The following is a 13,460-nucleotide window of genomic DNA, read 5'->3' as shown; positions in this document are numbered from 1 at the left end:
TACAACAACAACAAAAAAAAGTGAGTCCCTGATGGGCAAATGGTGTTCATTTAACATCTAAACGAATGCTACCTCATACCAAAATTTCAACCGTAAATACTTAAGAGTAGTAACTACAAGCAGAGTCCGAATGGCGCCAAATAGTACGTGTTTATCGTAACTTGTGGTGCTTTGATGCCTAATGCGGTATATTGATGCAAGAAGATCGCAAACTATAGTGTGTAGATTGATAGTTTTGCAATAATTGCTACAGAAGTTGTAAACAACCAGATGACATGTTACATCGACGGAAAACCGGGTCTTTAAGACCTATGAAACGAGTGATCCTACTTCCTCTACGATGACAAGTCGAATAGGGGCAATGAAGTTTGAGCTGCACGGAGTTGAACCCGCCAGAATAAGTGGTATTAGAGACTGAGTGTTACGCGGTAAAATTCGTGCCTGAAGAAAAGCTTAAAAACTACTGTTGGTATCGGGCAAGGAACAAAATCAGTAATTAAAATGTAATCTAAGCTAGGGCACGAATAAGTACGAAAAGCAAAAAATGATGAAGAATGCTCTATTAGTAGATAGCGTGGCATAGCACCGAGCACATAAAAAAAACGACTAGAAGACGAAAACACTCCGACATTTCTTTAATGTGGCCTGGAAGGCGAAAATAAATGCACCAGCATTGTTCACACTATCCCGGGTGCCGTCTGTATGCTGTCTCTAACATTTTAAACACTCTTTGGACATGAAGTTTTTCACAAGCCTATATACGCAATATTCGAAGGTAAACTTAATACGCTTTCTTTAACTCGTGTTGTCAAGCTCTCTTCAAAGTCTCACCCCGCAGGGAAGCTTTGCAAGAGGTGCAGCTGCAGCAGCACAGCACACTTTTACCTGCAGGTGGCTCCTTTCTGCGAATTCGTCTTTTCCTCAGCCTTTGTCTTTATCTGTGCGTCAGACCATGTTGCTTCCTGCATCATCTTAGAGCGGAGTCTCTCACGAAGCGCGGACTTCATCTTCCGGCAGACGCGTAAGGCAGTTCCGCAAGGCCATGGTGATTCTGTGGCCTTCAGTCTTTTTATTATTATTATTATTATTTTGCGCCTTTAGCGCTGGCGTCTCTGCGCTCCTTGTCTGGAACGGGATAAGCGCACAGGATCGCCTAAAGTATTATGCGCGCATTGTAGCAGTTGTCGGCTGTTTTCGTACAAGTCAATTTCTGAGGACGGCTTCTTTCGGAAGGTTTCCAAGACAACCATCGCTGTAAATCCACCCGAATGCACTCTCCAACCTCCATTTTCAAGTTACAGGCTGCGGCCCAGACTCTCGAGTACGTTCTCGTGTTTCTTTGAGAGTACATGCGAGATTCGTTGTATCATCTTTTCTTAACACTCCTGCCTCAACGCAAAATAAATAAAAAAATTGAGAGCGTTCTTTCACAAGAAGTGTGCACCAGTGAATAGCATGCATCCATGATGCGTCGTACGTTGAGGCTTTATCGCAATGCCGAAGTCTGTGTGGCTATAAGTGAAAGGCGTCGTTCCCTATGCGGCCGACAGAAAAAAAAATATCGTTGAGGTTGTGATTACGCTGCAAAATTTTATTTGCGTCGATATCATGCTCCTTAGTATACTGTACTATTGTGTAGTTGTTACAGAGTAGCACACTCTTCTAAGGCAGAAATAATTGTGCATTGCTATTGTAAACCACAATCGGTAATCCTTCCGTTTTCCTAGAGGAGAGTTTGCAACAACTCTAGTAAGCGCCAAATGCGACGTGTATTGCAGAAAGCAGGAGCTTAGCAGGCTTTTGGGATTTAGTTTGTTTATTTTACATTGACGGCTTCGCGGACGATGCCTCTATTTGAAGCTTAAGCACTGTGCCGAAATATTGACTCATTATTGGAGACTACGGTGAACTGGCGGTGTGAAACACTTGCAGCATTGTCTAGAATAAATGCCATTAAAATTATAACAAAAAGTGTGGCTTAGAAGATGTTTGTTTGGGGTGTACTAAGCGCATGTTTACGTGCAAACGAAATGATTGTGTGGGAAACTGGTTTGCTTAGAAGGAAATATCTTTTCCAGCTGCCTAACGGAGTGCTGCTTGACATAGTGTTTGTTTTGAATGCGTATGCACTTCACATCTATGCACTTCACATCTATGGAGGCCTTCCGATGCTCCCCGTACAGGCCGTGGACATGCCGTCGATGGCTGAACAGCCCGACAAGGCATTCCGCCAGTAGGTAGGCGCCAGTAAGTAGGTAGGCGTTGTGCCCGTCTCGGTGGCAGTTGTCAGCTTGCTCCGTCTCTGCTTCCTTTGTGTGCTTGTATGTTTCCATATCTAATAATATTATAAAATAAAAAAAATATTAGTATGGATATAGAACAGGGTGTCAGCTGCAGTTCCTGTGACGTCATCATCTTAAGCAGACTTGCATAAGTGCTATCTAAACGTCTTGGCACAACATTCCCTTGTATCGATATTGTTTTACTGAAGAAACGACACTGAGACCAGCATCTGCAGAATGCAGCGCACGTATTGAGCATGTACGCATCGCATGCAGCGACATGTACGAATACATGTGCTAATGTGCGAATACACGTGCATTAGCACAGGTCTTCAAATGAATGAATGAATGAATGAATCAATGAATAATGTGAATAACGCCCACGAGAATAAACACGTGGGATGGAATTCTCTCTCAATTTCATGAGGCCGACGCTCTGCTGCTAAGTGAAGAGGCCTAATGTATTTTAAGAGCAACGCCCACTGCGTATTGACGCGTATATATATATATATATATATATATATATATATATACATATATATATATATATACATACATATACATTATTAATATATGCTACGCAGGCAGCACAGTTACCCAAAAAGAGGGTCACATTCCAAGAGAGAGGGAGAGAAACGAAGAGGGAGTGTTATTAAGGACGTGCCCAGTTGGCTGCCGTACACTTGGGGAGGGGGAACAGGGAAGAATATATAAGGACAGATAAAAAATAATAGAGTCGATCATTCACAGAGTCAGTCGCAGAGGAATCTCTACTGTCACAAGCGTTCGTACAAGCGAGTAGTATCCTTCACGAAGGGCAGAATAGTTTTTGCTGCCATTTGCATACAAGAATGCATAGGCCATGGTCCAAGGGTCTTTTCGTTCGAGAGCGCTTTGTTATCTAAGCAGAAGGGAGAACTAAGAATGGAGAAAGGAAAAGCACTAGAAGTGAGAACAATTTTTTCCAATTTGTTATAGGACTCCCAGAAAATAAATAAATCATGTAGATAGTCAGAAATCCATGGCTGCAAAGAAATACATTCATGTAATACTTTAGAACAAAAAGAAAATGCTGTTAGTTACTTGTGTTTTACATAAATATGAGTGGTGTGTACCTTGGCAGTGACGACCTTGTGACAATTTTGGTTGCTGGGGAAGTGGAGAACGGTATTGCTCAATGTCGAGGCAATATTATATTTGAGAATTGAATACGATGCTAGTCGACACAAAGGCCGTGAATCCAGACTCGGCTACTTTGGCCTTTCAGTAAATCTCAATGTCGTTCTGTGAGTGAGTAGGATAAAACACGAGCAGGGGATTGGACGTGCCGTACTGCAAACACGGCTTGACTGTAAAATGAACCGCAGATCTCAGCAGCGTTAGGGAGGTCAAGATGAACGAAATGCCAGTATTCCAGGCAAGCTATAACTTACGAAATTTCCTACAAAATTGCTGCTAAAAAAAGCATGTTTCTTTAAAGACTGTCAAAAATGGAGTCAAACCGTGTGTCTCAACTGACTAATAAATTCAAGCACTAACACCGGCTGCTGACTGGCCATTATGGCCAGTCAGCAGGATTTCGCACAGAACCCCAATCACACCGGCAACGAAGTGCTGCGCGTGCTTATTTGCTGCCAACTTGCTCGGTGTGGTTGACGTTGCCTCCACAACGTGCCTAGCTTATTCGGTGCGGAAAACGCAATTTCGACTCCAGCTCTTTCAGCTATTTTCCTCGGGGGATGCGTTACCCTGCGTACATACGTGATGAGGGGGGTGACCCTCGCCTTGCTCGCAGTTCTCGCTCCTGAGGTACCAAACGCACGCTTCTCTATGAAAAGCTTGTCAGTGATGCCCACCAGAATGTGGCGGGGGCCAACCGCATTAAATAATCGCTGAAGTGGCGTCACTGAGCTATTTACCCCTTGGTGGTGGCACGACCTGCGGAGGGAGCTCTTCGGTGGTCCGGTGGCAGTACCACGTTTCAGAGCCTTAGTGTGTGCTAGTGAAAACGTCAAAGTAAAAAAAAAACCTTTCTTAGAGCGTGGGGGATAGCTTAAACCCATATGATGCTCACCTAAGAGCAGATGAAGTCGCAGAAAGCAGAACTCACTGTCAAATGCCGGTTGCTTCGTTAACTGGGACTCGCCAGGCACTTCTGAATATTGTGCTTAAGCTTTTATTTTATTTATTTTATTTATTTATTTATTTGATACTGTCAACCCCGTTGTTGGGGTCATTACAGGGAGGGTGATGTGTCAAGAATATGTGATACATAATTTTCTTTCTATGTAACCTACAAATGCACTGGCGCTCTTGGAAGTTAACAAAAGCAAATAACAGTAGTTATACAAAGAAAAGTCAACAAAAGTGCTCGCAGCAACAATTTAGTATACATTCTCGTAAAAGAAAGTATCCAACGCATTTTCAAATTCGGCAGAGCCCTCGTTGCTCACAACTGCATCAGGCAATCTGTTCCACATTTCAATTGTGTCAGGAAAAAAGGAGAAACGAAAAGCATCAGTACGTTTTAAATAAGGTTGAATAGCTCTGCTATTGTTTAGACGATCGCATCTCCATCCTGGGGGTTGTAGATATAGATCCTTGTTTATTTTCGTTCGCCCACTCATGATTTTAAAAAGAAACTTTAGCCTATGCTTACTTCTGCGTTCCTCCAGAGGCTCTAGTTCACACGATTTTAACAAGGCTGTAACAGACTCCATGCGTCGGTATTTACCGCATATGAAACGGACTGCCAATCTTTGTATTCTTTCTATTTTTGCTTTCAGGACTTTCTGATGAGGGGACCACACAACACAAGCGTACTCCAAGACTGGTCGTACAAAAGTTTTGTAGGCCGTTAATTTCACGTCCCGTGTAGCGCATTCCAGTTTTTTCTTTAAAAAGTATAGTTTTTGGTTTGCCTTAGAACATATATTATCAACGTGTGAGTGCCCTTGCAATGTGTGCATAATACTGACTCCTAAGTATTTGAAAGAAGCTGCATTATTCAGAGGATGGTTTCCGATGTGGTATATGAAGGAAAATTTGCTCCTGCTTGAGCGAATATGCGTAAATGTTGTTTTGCTATAGTTTATTTCCATGTCCCATGTTAAAAACCACTCGTCTAATGCCTGTAAGCATCTATTTAGATTAATTTGGTCATCTTCGCAACCTATTGGCGAATAAATCAAACAATCATCAGCAAAAAGTTTCATTTTAACAGGCGGTTCGACTAGTGCACCGATATCATTAACAAACAACAAAAAAAGTATTGGTCCCAAAACGGAACCTTGGGGAACCCCAGAGTACACACGCAATGGATTTGAAATGCAATCCTCAATCCTTACGGACTGTTGACGCATAGATAAATAGGCCTCTATCCATTGTATTACTTCTTTACCTATTCCTATTTTATCGAGCTTAAAAAGTAATTTACGGTGAGAAACCTTATCGAAAGCTTTCCTAAAATCAACGCTTATTACGTCTGTTTGTAGGTGTGCATCCATGTTCAGGTAGAAATCATGGAGTGTTTCTGTTAACTGTGTCACCGTAGAAAGACCGCTCCTAAATCCATGCTGAATTGTGGAAAGTAACTCGTTAGTGTCAAGAAAACTAATAATATGCTTTGCAATAACGTGTTCTAGAGCCTTGCAGCAAACTGACGTCAGGGATATGGGTCGGTAATTGTTTACTTGCATACGGTTGCCACCTTTAAAAACAGGGATTACTATTGCATTGCGCCAGTCTTGTGGAAGTGAACGAGTTTCAATTGACTTCGCATATATTATCTCTAAGTAAAAGGAAACCCATTCGGCATATCGTTTCAAAAATTCAGTTGGTAGACCATCCGGTCCGCTTGCCTTCTTCGCGTCTACTTCAAGAAGCAATTGTAAAACACCTTCACGGCTGACAATAACTGATTCCATTGCGGTCCTCATGTCGCCGTTCATGTATTCGCCTATCTTATCACCTTTGTCTGTCGTATAAACAGATTGAAAGAAGCGATTGAAAGCATCAGCTAAGTCTTCAACTCGTGTCAGCATTTTCCCTTCATGTTCGATCTGTTCAACTTTTTCCTTTCTTTCACTGAAGTAACGCCAAAATTTGTGTGGTGAACTTTTAAGAAAGTTGGCAAGCGTGTGATCAAAGAACTGTTTTTTCGATTTCACAAGAGGTTCTTTCAATTATTTTTAATTATTTATCTGACACTACAGATGGGTACTTGAAAGTGGCTACAGGTTAGCTCGCATAGCTTGCTATGAGATAAGTAGATGTCTAAAAATGCAAGCTCATTTTTGTGTATTTGACAGTGTATGTATGTACCCAGCGGCGCTATAGCTTAAAGCGATTTCAAACTTTTCTATTCGAATCTTGTAATCAGCCCTCCACGATCGGTCAAAAAATTTTCGCGCCAGCCTCACTTCGCTTGTCTCTCATGCGACGTAACGAAAACTCCGATAGTTACCTGTGTGACATGAAGTGTACACACTGATTATGCATGATTAGACCTAACAAAAGAAAAATAATAATTTTCGATTCGATGTCTTTTCACCATTAGCCCTCTGTTATTGGTTAGAGGTTTTCGGGCTGCGCGCACTTCGCCTTTTTGTAACACGACGTCACAAAACCGCAAAATCTCTCCGCGTGAAAGCGAAGTGTACGCGTTAAAGATGCAGTAATATAATGAACAAAACTGAGTTTTTTTTTAACGTGGATACCGCTCCGTTCTGAAAGGAACAGAAGGTGGCTGCCCTCCAATCGCTCAGGCACTGGTTTCCCGTACCTGACGGAAAACATGGTTTTATTTGCGTAGAATAAATGTTTTTGCGTGGCAGTAAACGTTATCGAGCCGTTTACACGATATCACCCGAGTACACGACATCTCTCGGCCAACTTTTCTTCGTTAAGGATCTCATTTAGCGCCATTATTAACCGTCCATTCCACGGCGCCACTATTTTTGACCAGCCACCGCAAGCTAAGTAAGGGGAATCGGACCCACCGCAGAAGTTGACACCATCTTCTTCAATCGGTTATCTATTTCCACTGCACTGGTCCGGCCCCACAGAAAACTTCTCAACTTGAGCGAGCAGCACTTGAGCGTGCTTTTCGCCTCTTGTTATCCAATTAGATAAGAAATACCACTCAGTGTGTTTCATGTTATTAGTTTTGAAAGTAAACAAAAGCGTAAACGAGGAGAGCGTTTGATTGGGCTCTTTTAGGCAACGCTGCGGGAAACCGCCCGATGCTTGCGGCGGCATTTACGTAAACTTGATGACAGAAGGTTGCAATGAAAACAGGGGCGCTATAACGCAAAACTATTCCAAACTTTTCTATTCCAGTTTTGCAATCAAGCCTTCCGCGATTGGTCAAAAACTTCATGGACCACCCCCTTTTCACCTGTCTGTCACGCGACGTCACGAAAACCGCGATAGCTTCCTATCTGATAGAATGTGTGCACACGCATTATGCAATATTTGACCGAACAAAAGAAATATGGTTATTTCTGTTTCGACGCCTCTTCGCTATTAGCTCTCGGCCATTGGTCAAAAGTTTTTCGCGCTGCGCCCACTGCACCTGCCTCTCACGCGACGTCACAAAACCGCAAAAACATACCGCTTCAAAGGGACGTGTACGCGATCAAGATACATTAATATGCCGAACAAAACTGAATTTTCTTCTGAATAGCCACAGGCTGCCCCGTTCCGAAAGGAATAAAAGATGGCTGCCGCCGATCACTCACGCACTGGCTACTCGCACCTGTCGAAGAGCATGGGTTTATTTGTGTGTAATAAAACTTTCTACGTGACCGTGTAACATTTTCGAGCACTTTCGGCCCATTTACGACATTGTTCTGCCAACTATCCTTTGCTGAGGATCCGTTTTAGCGTCATTGCTGTGCTTCCGTTGTATGCCGCCGCGATTGTCGACGAGCCAACGCAAGCTAAGTAAGGGAAAGCGGACCAATCGCAGACGCCGGCACCACCCTCTTCATCCGGTTATCGATTTTCAGTGCAGTGGCTCGGCCGTATCGAATCCTTCTCAACTTGAGCGCGCTCCTCGCCTCTTGTGAGCCAATTAGATAAGACAAGCCGCTCATTGTAGGGAATGTTATTCGTTTTTCAAGCAAACAAAAGTGACCTCCTATGAACGAGGAGAGCGTTTGATTGGTCTGTTCAGACAACCCTGCGGGTGACCGCCCGATGCTTTCGTCGGCGATTACGCAAATTTGACATTAGGAGATTGGAATAAAAACACATTGGAATAGCTTTGCGCCATGGGCCCCAGATTTGAATAGTGTTACGTTATAGGTCCCCAGGTTCAGATTAAATAGGTGATGATTTTTAGTGCTCAAGTTTTAATACACCTCTGCTGTGTGATCGTTGCATGAAAGGTTGTGTATGTAGTGGACAGATCGTTGTTTAATGACTGTCAACTTATTTATATTTGCGTTGCATATGGTGCACCAAATTACTAGGCAGTAGTGTAGACGAGAAGTCGTGAGTAAATTGACGTTTTTACGTAAGCCGTAACGAGGTGCCCGTAACACCAAACATACTGCTAGAACCGGCAATATTATGATGCACTTTATTTACGTGAGGAGTACAGTAACATTTTTTTTAAAACGTCACACCTACAAATTTAATGCAGACACACGTTGAATGGCAGAAATATCTAAACGAAGGGAAATATTAGTGTCACCAGACTTGTTTCATAGGTTTAAACCAATATACTTGGATTTCGGAAGCATTTCATTCAAGTCAACTTAGAGATAATCAATTCAGCAACTCATCTAAGCCATCATGTGCTGCTGTTTCTAATTGAGGTGAACTATGACTATAAAAAAGCAACCTAAATAAAATCAGGGTAATAGGCAATATACAGCCTTTGTGCAACCTTTACTTCAAAGTTACAGGAACTACCTCGTAAATATCCCTTACTCAAATTACAAACTAATTATTCTAGGAATTGTCTGAATATTCCATGCAGCTACATACAATCAGTCGGCCTTTTCTAGATGCCATATAAGCAAGCATCCCTGTTAAACGTTAGATCTTCTAATGTTATGCGCTCAATAACACGCCAATCTCCATGCAATGACTGTCTCGCGCGCCGCACATTTTGAGCAGATACGATGACGAAGGATAGCTGAAACTAGCATTTTCTTGAGAACGAACCTCTAACTTGATGATACCTATAGTACCATTAAAAATTCTTTCTCAATTTTGCTTCGTGAAGATTGGTGGCTGAATCGTGTTCCATGTCCCACTACGGGTTTTCCGTAGACTAGCGCTGAACATATTCTTAACACTTTGCCTGGAATCAGCATCCATCACGTCACAATTGTGCCAGAAAAATAAATGCACCAACAAAACAAACAACGCTTTGCCAAACACAGCTCTGTCACCTCGTGAGTTCACATGGATTCCTTAACAAGAACTTCTGCATTGTTAGTTTACATCAATTGTGTATATGTACGTGCATATTTATTAAGGTACGTGCGTGTGCAGACTATTTACACTGTGTGTGTAGCTCAGGGTATAGTAGTTGTACGCTGAATGCCTAGAAAACAAATCAGTACGTTTCGGTGCGGTCGTAGGGACTGGATACTTACGGTGTCTTGCACGTCAAGTAAGTATGCCTTACCTGCATGATTCCATTTATCAAAATGACTGGTCACATGTCACGGCCCAGAAACCCAACTTTTCAAATGTTGTATATCCTGGTTTTTCAATGCCTTTTATAGGAAATTTTAAAGGCATTTCGGGCGCTTCTGTCTCTGATGGTACGGTGCTTGTTCTTATCCAGCGAAGTCGAGATAAATGCGGGACCGTTCCCTGCAGGGCACAAACGAAGGCTCCTTAGAGCATTACGCTCACTGTCGAAAAACCCCGAAGGTCAGAATAAAGTGCTACAGCTGCTGAAGGATAAACTTATGCCACTCACGGCTCGATTCTGTGTGATTTACCACGACGCTGCTAAATTACAACAGTTGGGAGGCGATTTGAGCAACCTTAAAGCTGAAACTCTTCTTTAGCGACAAAGTTGGAAAAAAAGTCGTGAAGAGCCCAAATGATAGTGAATATAGGTCCCGCAGAAACTACGTGGTCTTTTACAAGCGGGATTTGGGAAAATTCTGACCGTCAAGTGCTGTCGGTTCGTGTAGATTATATGGGTGTCCAGGGGACATCATCAGATATTCAGCGTGGTCACCAAATAGATGGTTTTCATGCCACAAGAAACAAACCCACCGTAGCACGATTTCGTTCCATAAATGAAAAACAAACTGTACCTGCATAAATGAAAAACAAGCTGGGACTACTCAAGCAATATCAGATAGGAAAGGAGAAACTGGTTGCCCTTCTCAAAAGCGCAGTATAACTTTCAACCTTCCCTTTAGTAAGTTGGTTATGCGATGCAAAACGTTTATGCATAATCATTCCAATGATAACGCCAAGAGGGTGCAACAATGAGCAAAACAACGCCTGTGACACTATAAACGCAGTCTACAAGAACTGGCGTTCGTCATCGTAACATAACGGAGCATACCAAATAAGTACGGTGCATATTTTGTTTATGCTCCGCAAAGCTACGATGGTAGGCGACCCTAGTCTTTGACTTACGTTTCTTTTAGTGGCACTCCCACCTCAGCGTTGGTGGCCTACAGGGTAACTTTAAGCGAACACAACGCACGAGTGGAACTCGGATGCAACTGCTCTCCATTAATTCGCCGGTTAAATATTAGGCCACGTTCTTTTTTGTAACATCATATGTGACGTAATTATTTACGCTTTACTTCCGGGTTTCTAGGAATTTCGCCTTAAGTCGTGGTCACGTGGCAGGTCTCTATCAAGTCTATGATTCTGTGCTCTGGTGTACGGTGATCAGTGATTTCTAAATAATTCTAATTATTCCAGATATTTCAGTAGCTCAACGTTTAACGAAACATATGCTAGGATATCATATTTGCAATGAAACCAAGGAACTATATCCGTTTGATAATTCCCACACAATCTAGGATAGGTCATGTACTAACATACTAGCTTCCGTTTTCTTTAGCCACACCAAGTTTATAATGTCCCGTATAATAATGACGGCAATTAGTAACTGTAGTAGTTTCCTTTGCCAGATAATAATGTTAGAAAAAAATGCAGATGCAGATGTGAAGCACATATTTCACATGAACGCGGTAACTGCGACGCGATATCTTCCAACTATTTGTTGTTTCTGACCTAATTTCATGAGTGTTCTTTAGTCATGAATTTTATCAGCCTTTGGACCATATTAAGGCGAATGTTGTTTGCACTCTTCACAAATGCCTTAATTCGAACTATGCTCCAAGGCGCAACATCATTTACAATGTCGTATTGAAGAGACGTGCAAGAGCCCTGGCACCCTTTCTTGCTATATTGTTTCCTAAATCACTATAATATCAGGAACTCCCGTCTCAGTGACATCCTTGAGAAGTAAGGTGATACACCAAAGGAAACGAAGAGGGAGGGAATAATGTGATAGTTTGTGCAACGAGAAAAGAGAACAAATGAACGCGCTTAGTAATGCATACGAAAATAAAGAACGCCCGGCTAACAGCTACCCGAGTAAGCTACATGCTTCCTCGGTTCTCGTGCATTCATAGCTCGAGCCGTTCGCTCAGGCTTCCCTATTACAAGTGTGCACTCGACGCAAGCTTCATGTTCCTCGCAGGCGTCAAGCGGAGCCTTGCTTAGGGGCCGGGGGTGTTTTGTACAGGCCGTCAAGCCAGCGACGTGTACCTACACCGTTTCGAAAGCGCGTCCTTGACGAAAAGTAAAGAGAGGGTATAGACCGCAGCTCGGTCTAGTGCGGCTTTGTAATACCCCTAATCTCCTCAAGAGAGAGATACCACGGGGGGCTTCTCGGAGATATAGCGCTTGTTTACAGTGCGTGGAGTAAAACTTTCCTCTCGAGAAGTGACAAGCTTGTTAAGGAGGGCTCGCAGCACATAGCCGCGACAGCACCACTTGACGCCCGAGGCAAATGGCGCGTAGTACAATCGCTTCAAACTACAAGCGACGGCGATGGACACGCCAACAGAAAACACGCCAAGCGTGCTTTCGCGCTGACACCACTGAACAATATTTTCCTTTAACTTGGTTATTGAATTTATTATATATTTTTTTTTAGAAAATAAAACCTGCCAAAGTGCCATCACTAAGCCTGGACGCGACGTGCTTGTGGGTCCGGGAAATTTTGTTTTATTGCGCATGCTCCTGAAGATGAATAGGAAGAGAATGTTTGCCTGCCTTCAACTTTTCAGAGCTCGATAAAGAATAGGGGTGTGAAAGGTGGGAAACGAGCTTAAACTGTGGAGCACTATTAAAATACGAGGACAGTGAATAATATTTATAACGTCTTTTGTTGCCCAGAAGCAAATGGCTACACGTCTTTCCCTAACTTCGTTTGGAGGAACGTGCTTGAATGCTTGCGGCTCCGCATTAGTAGTTCGTTACTGGTTCTTCGCATTTTCGAGAAGGCGCCTTTCGTCTTCCGGCATTGCTGATAATATTACTCGTGTCTGTGCTTTTCAAGTATTCAACGTAAACCCTTCTTGTTCTTTCATTTTTACTATCTACTTTTGAGTGCACTGAGCACCCAACGCAACATATATAAAAAAGTAAATGTGATTAGATTTGCCCATTGAGATGGGAAATCTAGTGAAGTCATCTGGGACCTGTTTGTAATCTCGCTCCCCCCCCCCCCATCGTTGCTTGATGAAATATATTGCCAATGTTGGGTACGATTATCCGCAGCTGTTTTTTTCTCTTATCTATCTGTCTACTAAAAATATTCATTGCGTACACTCCATTTTTTTTTTTGGAAAACTCGTGCAGATTTCAAGAAGGCCAAATATCTATCATGAAAATAATGGTCCACTCTCTTAATAGCCTATGCAATGAAATAACTACTACGTCGACCATAATGACGACACAAAATGGCGACAACTAGGCGCATCAGACAACGCATTCAAAAGCGCAAAGAATACCCTCGCAAACACTTCCTGCATGTTGCACTTCGATATCCCATCTGCTTCAAACGTGTCAGTTAGTGCTACACGCTGTTAAAAATATGAAAAATAATATGACGTGGATCGTACTTTCTTTTATTGTAGCACATTCCTTCTTGACTTGGCTCTGTACGTC

At 42.6% G+C, this 13,460-nt stretch overlaps 1 protein-coding gene across 2 annotated transcripts in view; it reads right to left on the bottom strand.

The window, feature by feature from the left end:
- Positions 1-13,460, bottom strand: part of LOC135921341 (uncharacterized) — a 1,279,318-nt gene that overhangs the window by 1,121,334 nt on the left and 144,524 nt on the right. The window contains exons 2-3 of one of the 2 annotated variants that reach the window (XR_011508249.1): positions 9,928-10,118; positions 1,924-2,335 (exon numbers count right to left, since the gene is read on the bottom strand). The exons of the other annotated variant lie outside the window; for it this stretch is intronic. The gene's annotated coding sequence lies outside the window, so the exon portion shown is untranslated. Of the gene's footprint in view, positions 1-1,923; positions 2,336-9,927; positions 10,119-13,460 lie in introns of those variants that run through there. 2 annotated transcript variants of the gene reach the window in all.

This window comes from Dermacentor albipictus, chromosome 9 (assembly GCF_038994185.2).
Source record: "Dermacentor albipictus isolate Rhodes 1998 colony chromosome 9, USDA_Dalb.pri_finalv2, whole genome shotgun sequence".
Taxonomy (NCBI): domain Eukaryota; kingdom Metazoa; phylum Arthropoda; class Arachnida; order Ixodida; family Ixodidae; genus Dermacentor; species Dermacentor albipictus.
The sequence above is the reverse complement of the archived record's forward strand: the minus strand, read 5'-3'. Positions and strand labels throughout refer to the sequence as shown.